The sequence below is a fragment of the Tachysurus vachellii genome, chromosome 2 (assembly GCF_030014155.1).
Source record: "Tachysurus vachellii isolate PV-2020 chromosome 2, HZAU_Pvac_v1, whole genome shotgun sequence".
Lineage (NCBI taxonomy): Eukaryota > Metazoa > Chordata > Actinopteri > Siluriformes > Bagridae > Tachysurus > Tachysurus vachellii.
In genome coordinates this window covers 2,216,028-2,225,570 of record NC_083461.1, presented here as the reverse complement: position 1 = coordinate 2,225,570, position 9,543 = coordinate 2,216,028, and the positions used below count along the sequence as shown (strand labels likewise).

Sequence of the window (9,543 nt, the reverse complement as noted above, 5' to 3'; positions counted from 1 at the left end):
ATAGATGAGGCAGAATTTAATCTATCCAAAAGGCATCGACGTGGACGAAATATAATTGGAAAAAGGGCCACAGTTGATGTGCCAGGACAGAGAGGGGCAAACATTACCATGTGTGCAGCAATGGCAAATGCAGGATTACTCCTTCACAGATGTCAGGTTGGACCCTATCATACCTATAGCGCCTCCTTGCCTTTCTCAATGATCTCCACCAGCGCCTGGTACCAGAGCGGGATCGGGAGGGTGAAAACATGAGGACCTTTGTAATTACCTGGGACAATGTTGCTTTCCATCATTCGCAAGCAATAACAGCATGGTTTGAAGTCCACCCAAGACTGGTAAGTCTCTTCCTTCCACCCTATTCACCTTTCCTCAACCCCATAGAGAAGTTCTTTTCTGCATGGAGGTGGAAGGTTTATGACCATCAGCCACATGACCAGATGTCCCTCCTTGAAGCCATGGATGCTGGCTGCAGGGACATCACAGTTCAAGATTGCCAAGGGTGGCTCCGACATACCAAGCGGTTTTATCCCAGGTGCATCGCCTTGGATGATATCAGATGTGATGTTGACGAAAACATGTGGCCTAACCCTGAAGATCGCAGGGATTAGATACATTAATTTTGTGCTATTTTCAGTTCCCCCCTTCTTATCTGGCCTTTTTGCTGTTTTGTTTTTTTGTTTTATTTTTTGTTTTTCAGAATGCTCTTATATATGATATTTTGTTCACTGTAAGCAATACTGTAAAACTTTTTCTGTTCTATTATATTGTGTTTCTACTGTACCTCCTTTAGTAAACAGTAAAGAAAAAAATAACTGATTTGCTTTTTACTGGAATGCGTTTGAATGTGAACATTACTGTACATGTGGACATACAGTTCCCAACTTTCAGGTAACATAAAAGTCTATGCAGTTTTTCTAATGTCAACAATAGCCAGTATTTTGAAACCTGGTGTACTTTGATTGACTGTATATACCTTGTGAAGTGAAAACAAGTGTTATTCTTTGACAGAATAATTTCATTTTGAGTCAGATTTCCAGTGTTTCAGTAAAGTTGGAGAGTTGTATATATTTAACAAAATGTGTTTTTGAGAGGAAAATTATCAATTTGGCGAATTGTGTTTTGTAGGTGTAAGTCTGTGTTAAGAGTTTAGAAAAATTATCTTAAGTATAGGTAAGCGCTTGTTAGCGATTGAAAAAAACTGTAATAAATATTTACTGCATGTTAAATCTATATGGTTCTCTATTCAGTGACTTCTATAATAAATAAAACAATACAAATAATACAGAATAAATTCATAAATAATAAATAAATCAGTAAATAACAAATAGAAACAGCATGTATTGGGGGAAAAATAGATAAAAAAAAGACAACCAAGTAAATGGCACAAGTAAAAAAGTCACAGTCCGAATGAAACTTCCTTTATTTTGAACAGATTAAATCCCTTCCAGATTAATGATGTGCACAATGGCACACGTAGCAATACTTTATAATTATTTCTTTAACTCTTTTTCTTTATATGTCTTGAAAAAATTACATCAAATTATATCAAATTTTATTTTATTTGTCACATACAAATACATACAGGGTACGACATGCAGTGAAATGTTTTTTGCATCTGTCCGGTATCTAAGCATAAAAAAGGGAATGCAATTTAGGATAAAAAAAATAAACCAAAACCAAAAGGAGACAGATAAATAAAAAAGTATAAACTATATAAAAATACTATATAAAATATGAAAATATAAGTGGAAAAATAATGTATATACATATTCATAAATATACATATACATAAATGTGTGTGGTCTTTAAAGATTGTCCTTAAAGTGTGCAGTATGGTGTGTAAATATTGTATATAGTGTATAAAGTGGCACTGTGCAGTGCAAGTCCAGAGTTAAAGTGACAGTCCAGAGTTAAAGTGTCAGTGCAAAAAAAAGGTGTGCATAAAAACAGTGAAGATGGAGAGAGAGGTCCAGTACTAGATCCTGGGTGTTTCCTGGTTTAGACTACGAATGGCCTGCAGGAAGAAGCTTTTCCTCATTCTCTCTGTGTTTGCTTTCAAGGAGTGGAAGTATTTCCCTGAAAGATCCTTTACAATTTTCCTGGCTCTGGTCCGGCACCATGTGCTGTAGATGTCCTGCAGGTCAGGGAGCTCAGTGTAGATGGTACATTCAGCTGATCCCATCACCCTCTGGAGGGCTCGCCTGTCCTGCATGGTGCTGCATGGTGCTGCATGGTGCTGAAGTGATGCTACCCGTCAGGACGCTCTCAATGGTGCAGGTGTAGAAAGTTTTTAGCACCTGAGAAGGTAGTTTGAAGTCCCTAAAGCGTCTCAGGTGGTACAGATGCTGCCGGGCCTTCTTCACCAGGGTGTTGATGTGACAGGACCAAGACAGGTCTTGTATGATATGAACACCTAGGTACCGGAAACTGTCCACTCTCTCCACTGGGGTCCTGTTGATGTTTAGTGGTTCTGCTTTCTGCTGAAGTCCACTATCAACTCCTTAATCTTTCTGATGTTCAGGAGAAGATTGTTCTCCTGGCATCATCTCTCAAGGTTTTTAGTCTCCTGTAGGTAGGCCGTCTCGTCGTTGTTGGAGATTGTTGTTCGTCTCGTCGTTGTTGAGGCACACCACAACAGTGTCGTCAGCAAACTTGATGATGGTGGTGGAGTTGGAAGTGGCCACACAGTCATACGTGTACAGTGAGTACAGCAGGGGACTCAGAACACAACCCTGGGGAGCTCCAGTGCTGAGGGTGAGGGTGGATGAGGTGTGTTTGCCCACCTGTACGTGGTCTGTATGTAAGGAAGTTGGAGATCCACTGACACAGCAGCAGGCTGAGTCCCAGGACCTCCAACTTGGAGGTGAGCGTGGAGGGAATTATGGTGTTGAACACTGAACTGTAGTCCACAAACAGCATTTTTGCATAATTCCCTTTTCTGCAGTCCAGGTGTCTCATCGTGGTGTGGAGAAGATGAGCAATGGCGTCCTCAGTAGAGCGGTTCTGGTGGTACGCGAACTGTAGTGGATCCAGTGTGTCTGGTAGTGATGCATTGATGAAGTCTCTGACAAGTCTCTCGAAGCACTTCATCACTACTGAGGTCAGAGCTACTGGGCGGTAGTCATTGAGGCAGGCGGGCTGGGGTTTCTTTGGAACAATGGTGGACTGTTTGAAGCATGAGGGGACAATAGACTGTTCCAGTGAGAGGTTGAATATCTCAGTGAACACCGGTGCTAGCTGGTCAGCGCAGGCTTTCAGAACCCGACCTGTGATGCTGTCTGGTCCTGCTGCCTTCCTGGTGTTCACTCTCCTGAATGCCCTCCTCAAGTCATGCTCCGAGATGGTGAACGTGTTTACCTCTCCAGCTCTGTTTACCAGTTGTCGTACCAGTTGTTGTTCACCATCAGACACACTCCACCTCACCTTGACTTCCCCGACTCCAGTGTTCTGTCCATGCAGTAAACCGAGAAAAACTCGGCCCAGTACCGCTGGGTTCAACCACGTCTCGGTGAAGCAGAGAAGGTTGCAGTCCCGAATGTCCCTCTGGAACTTGACCCTTGCCCTGAGGTCATCAAGCTTGTCTGGACGTTGGCTAACAGGATACTAGGTAAGGAAGCGCGGTGTGCGCGTGCCCTCAACCTGTTCCTAACGCCGCCTCGTATCCCCTCGCGGACGCTATTTTAAATACACTATTTAAAAAGCACTATTTATGTTCATTTGGTAGTTAATATTTAATATTTTTGTATTTAATACGTATTGATTTGCCCATAAATCTATAATAAATGTCGGTGCTGCCAAACAGTGTTAGAATCATGTACTGCACTGCTGGAGATTTTACCCTAAGTATTTTTTTCCAGTTTAACATATTAAAACAGGAAGTGTGACCTTGAGTGAACTCTGATCTGGCACATCTACCCCAAACAGTCCTGTGATGGATTTGTAGTGATGAAGTGTAGTTATAGTGTTATTACCTGCATACAGCATCCAGGCCAGGTGTTTAGGAATGGGACTGTGTTCGTAGGAGATGGTCCAGACCAGAATCAGGGCACCGGTCATCGCTGCAAACGTTCCTCCTATAGCCTAAGACACACACACATTGTGTATCACATTGTACACTCTAATGTGCATGTTAAAGACAGTTCGGTAAAATAAAGTACGGTGTGAATACTTCCGCATACCACCCACGATCCTTTCATCATGAGAGCCAGGAGAGCCGGAGTCCTGCTGACGGCCACAGCGGAGAGAGCGGTAATGCCCACGCTGCCCGCAAAGTACATGTAGGTGGAGTGGATCCGGTCCTTCACGTACTGGGGCCAGATTCTGAGAGATAATGTACAAATAAATAATGTTTTATGAATTGCAGCATGATGACACAGGACCGGCTCATTTCAGGTCTGTGAGACAGTTCTTTACAAACAAGCTCCGAATTTCAACATGGGAGGGCAACTGAAATAGGAAGTGAGGTCATATCCGAGTTCGCCAGGGGCCTGTTTCAGAAAGGTGGTTCAACCAACTGAGTTTAAACTTGAACTCTGAGTTGACAAACCCTGAGATGGGAAACTCTGAGTTTTCGGTTACAGAACAGCTGAAATGAGTTAGTTTTATCAACTCTAAATGAACAGACTCTGAGTTAAGTGCGTGCACCGCAACATAAAAAAGCCATAATCAATGGAGCGCAGATATAACGAGTCACCATGGCAGCAGCGTCAGACAAAAGAAAAGTTTGCATATTTCTCACCAGCAGAACTGGAAGTGCTTATGCAAGCATATGGAGAATATGAACACATATTTCATTCATTCATTCATTCATTCATTCATCTTATCCGAACTACCTCGGCTCACGGGGAGCCTGTGCCTATCTCAGGCGTCATTGGGCATCAAGGCAAGATACACCCTGGACGGAGTGCCAACCCCTCGCAGGGCACACACACACTCATTCACTCACACAATCACACACTAGGGACAATTTTTCCAGAGATGCCAATCAACTACCATGCATGTCTTTGGACCGGGGGAGGAAACCGGAGTACCCGGAGGAAACCCCAGAGGCACGGGGAGAACATGCAAACTCCACACACACAAGGTAGAGGTGGGAATCGAACCCCGACCCTGGAGGTGTGAGGCGAACGTGCTAACCACTAAGCCACCGTGCCCCCTGAACACGCATTTTAAATAAAAAAAAAAAGCAACACTGCTGTATCGGGCATCAAGGCAGATACACCCTGGACAAAGTGCCAACCCATTGCAGGGCACTAGTAATTATTACATTAATCTAATTAGACTGATTGAAGATGTAATTTGTAGTTAGTAATTAAGAACTATTTTAGAGTAAATTCCCAACTGTTATAATATCAGAGGTGAAACCGGAAGAACAGCATTTTATTTTATCAGGAAACAACACAAAAATGGTCAGAAGGCGCTTAAGAGTGAGTCGTACTTTCCTGACCGCTCTGCAAACAGTAGCCTTACTAATATGTTCTGCATCCCCGATGTTATACACAAAACTACCATTTGCAAAGAAACGTAAGTTAACGCAAAGCATCTACTCGGATGCAAGAGCACGGCCACGATGGCTTATGTTAGGATGGATTATATTATGGATCTTATTGACTGTAAAGAAAAACGTTACCGCTCAAATAAAAATGCATAGGGATGTGACAAAAATGCACTCTGGGCTTAAACGAATTAATACGGACTCTTCATCAACAGGATCGTCCATATAAGGACACGCCATTTCATTCATTTTACATTTACGGCATTTAGCAGACCCCCTTACCCAGAGTGACTTATATTTTGTTTCAATTTATACAACTGAGCAATTGTGTCCACAAAAGCTTGGTGGACCCATGGATTTGAACCCATGACCTTCTAATCAGTACTCCAACACCTTAACCACTGATCTACCACATCCCACATTCCCTTGCTGCTCTTTGCGTAACTGAAATGTGGGCAATGAATGAGGTGTTTAAACGTCGCTTCCTCTTTAAAAAGGGGAGGAGACCAAAAGAAACTCTGGGTTTACCGACGAAAACCTGCTCCCGACCAGGTTAGGTTCACAGAGTAAGTTACTATGGTAACTGACTCTGAGTATTAGAGATGAGCCGGATACTCGGCTGAAACGTGTATCCGGTACGGATAAAGCACTTCTGCCGAGTACGAGTATTATACGAGTAATACGAGTCAATATCTGTGCTCGGATTGAATGAAAATCATCATTGGGTAGCAGATTGTGTCAGCGTTCTGTGATAGGCTAGTCACAGCGCCCCTCCCCTACACACATACAGATGTATTGTGTTGCTGTGTCTCACTCTGCTCACTCACAGTCACACACAGAACAGCTCTCTGTCTCTCCCTCAGTCACTCGGGTTCGCGGGTCTTTTCCGTTAACGTTTAGGGTTTCTTCAGCTTTTTACTTCGGCTTGTAACGTTAATAATACGTACTTACTAACCAGTAGAGTTCTGGTAAACGTGGGTTCGTTCAGACGTGATGCTTGCTTGGTAGAATGCGACTCGCATTGCGTCTCTGCCTGTCGGAGATTTTTGTTCTTTTTTAAACCTTCAGCTGTCTCTAACCAGTAACCAGACACCGAGTGTCTGACACATTTTTGCTGTATTTCATAAAAACATAAAGGTAGTAAGCTAGTGTTATAAATATTACAAATTAATTATTACCGTTAAAGCCCTGCCCATTTCAAGACAAGTCCCGCCTACTTCCGTGTTAGGCCCCACCCACTCCGAGTACGGATACGGATACAGATAATTCATATGGTTAACAGATACGGAAACAGATACAGATAATGCTGTACTCGCTCATCCCTACTGAGTATAAGTTACCTCTCTTTCAGAAACGGGCTTAGCTTAACCTGCGTTCTCTGGTTTAACTTACCTCCCTTTCTGAAACGGAAAACAGAGTTTCCCTCATTTCAGGGTTAACATACTCAGAGTTTTCACTTAACCTGCTTTCTGAAACAGGCCCCAGGTGTGATGTTTGTTTCGCAGCATTGCCACGTTAAATGTTTGGATTTTCTCATTGTACTAACACACAGAAGCTGAGACTCACACAGCTTTCTCCAGAGCACCGATCTCATTGGACATGCAGCTCCGAGTCCAACTGCAGCTCCGCCAGCCAGAAAAATCCTCCCCATCTGATCAACTACAGAGAGAGAGAGAGAAAGAGAGAGAGAGAGAGAGAGAGAGAGAGAGAGAGAGATGGAGAGAGAGAGAGATGAGATTTGTGTGTAATATAACGGCAATTAAACTAATAAAATGATGATAAACGAATAATCACTTTTAAACGCCGTCTCTGAAGCTGGATCAAATGCCCCCTCCTGCAGCTGATCTCTGGCTGTCTTAAACCTGGGTCTGCTGGAGAAACCCTGGGACACACAGAAAAGGAGAAGAACAGCAGCAGCATTAGTTACATAGCTGGAGATCCACTGTCACGAGGAGCCCAGCATCTGTTCTGAAACACTATAAATTCTGAACAACTCTCAGAGCAATGATGAATCTTTTATTAACAGATGTAAAGAACAACTGCGCCGCTGCCTGAAGAAGATGCTCCACCAAATATCAGTGAGAAGGTAAAGAGGGGATTAGTCAAAGAACCAATAGAGAGAACTAGAGGAACTGTGAAGGAGCTGGAGAGATCCACAGCTCAGATGGGAGAAGCTGTTCACAGGACAACCACAGAGCTAGATTTTTAATGGAAGTGTGGTGAGAAGAAAGACATTAATGAAGAAAAAACCCACAATTGACGCTGAACCCGTGGTGGTGGTCAGAGCTGAAGACAGCACTGGAGGAAGATCTTTATTTCATGTTTAATATCGGCATCAGTAAAATCACACTCAAAAGATTTAGAACCATTACATGGTTTTTGGTTTTCTGTCTGAGGAACTATTCAAAGTAAAAAATAAAATTGTTCTACAATCAGAAAGCTTTCCTTGTGACCTGATGTGTGTAAGTTGTGTAGATCAGACAGTGAGGATGGTGTTTACCTGCTGAGGTTTGATCAAAGGTGTAGCAGGTTTAAGAGCAGGGATCCTCTGGGTCAGAGCAGACCTCATGCCGGTCGCGGGGAGACCCCGCAGGCACGCCAACCGTGCCACCAACATCGCTCCAAAACACACACTAAAACAACCTGTGGGACAAACACAGAGGTTATCAGATGTGTTAATAAACAACAACTCAGTCAGTGCTTTTCTCTATTCAGACCTGATTTATTCAGCTGGCAACAACGTAAAGCAGGTGACACACAGTTATAAACACACAGCTCTCAGGCCCTAAAGCAGAAATGATTCTCTATTTACAAAGCCAGAGAATCAGACCGGGAGCTCTCTGTGGGTTCAGAGTAAGACATGAACAACATTCCTAACCTCATCCTGAATAAACTGGTTATATGGACACTACATGTTGGTGTTTATTTGCATGTTACTTGTAATCCAATGGAAGGTTATGTACAGAACACAGCAAGGTTACAGTAACAAGCAGCAACTGAGTTCATGTTGTGTTCAGCTTTTGAATGGTTCTGAATTCACAGTAAAAACAGCAAAAAAATAATTGGCGCCCCCCTGCCCACTCCCCAAGACTTGTACGACACAAGAACCAGAAACCGGGCAGGAAAAATCACCACTGACCCTTGGAACCTTAACACCCCACAACCTCTTTCAGCTCCTCCCTTCTCTCAGGCACTACAGAACTTTGTTTATTAAACTGCCAGACACTGGAACAGTTTCTTTCCCCAGACAATCACCCTGATTAAAAACTCACTATAATTATATTCACTGCTTCATATCTATAAGTACTGCATTATCAGAACTGTCAGTCATCAAATCATCTGTATATATTACACACTACTGCTGCTATATATATTGTACAAAAAGCATAATATTACACAATATTGTTATTTGCACTCCCACACTATATGTACATAACTGATCACTCGTATTCTATATTCATATTTTATACTCATTCTGTCTATATTGTATCTCATCATCTGCATTGTCTTGTATAGATTGTATAGTATAGTGTTATTTATGTCTGTACTTTTGAGAGTCTCAAACAGCTGGAACCGTATTTCACTGTAAAAAATGAAAAATTTAGATGTGACCAGTCACTAGAAAATTTTGAGTTGTGAGTTGTGCCATTTAGTGCTTTCAGACAATATAATGATGTGTGTCTTTAATCATTTCTGTGCATGGCTGCATATTTGTAATGCCGAAATACACAATAATATGTTTTACATTTTAAAAGGTCAATTAAAATAAATCATGGTCGTTTTCTAAAGTATGTTTTCATGGGTGTTAATCGCTTCATTTTTGTTGGAAGAAAAAACAACTATCACACTGTGATAAGCGCTGAAGTTGAACGCAGCGAAGACGCATTGGATGAGAAACCGAACTGAGTATTGGTCCAGTAAACTGCAATTACAAGAACTGCACCGATGCAGATGTCATATCATAGCAATCCATCAATAAAAGCACACACACCTTGTACTCTCTGATGTTCGCTCTGCTCGGCATCCCTGCGGATTGAAAAACGCGCTGA

The 9,543-nt window shown here is 42.4% G+C and overlaps 1 pseudogene; it reads right to left on the bottom strand.

The window, feature by feature from the left end:
• Positions 1-8,132, bottom strand: part of LOC132842051 (growth hormone-inducible transmembrane protein-like) — a 10,523-nt pseudogene extending 2,391 nt beyond the window's left edge.
• Between the last annotated feature and the right edge of the window lie 1,411 nt (positions 8,133-9,543).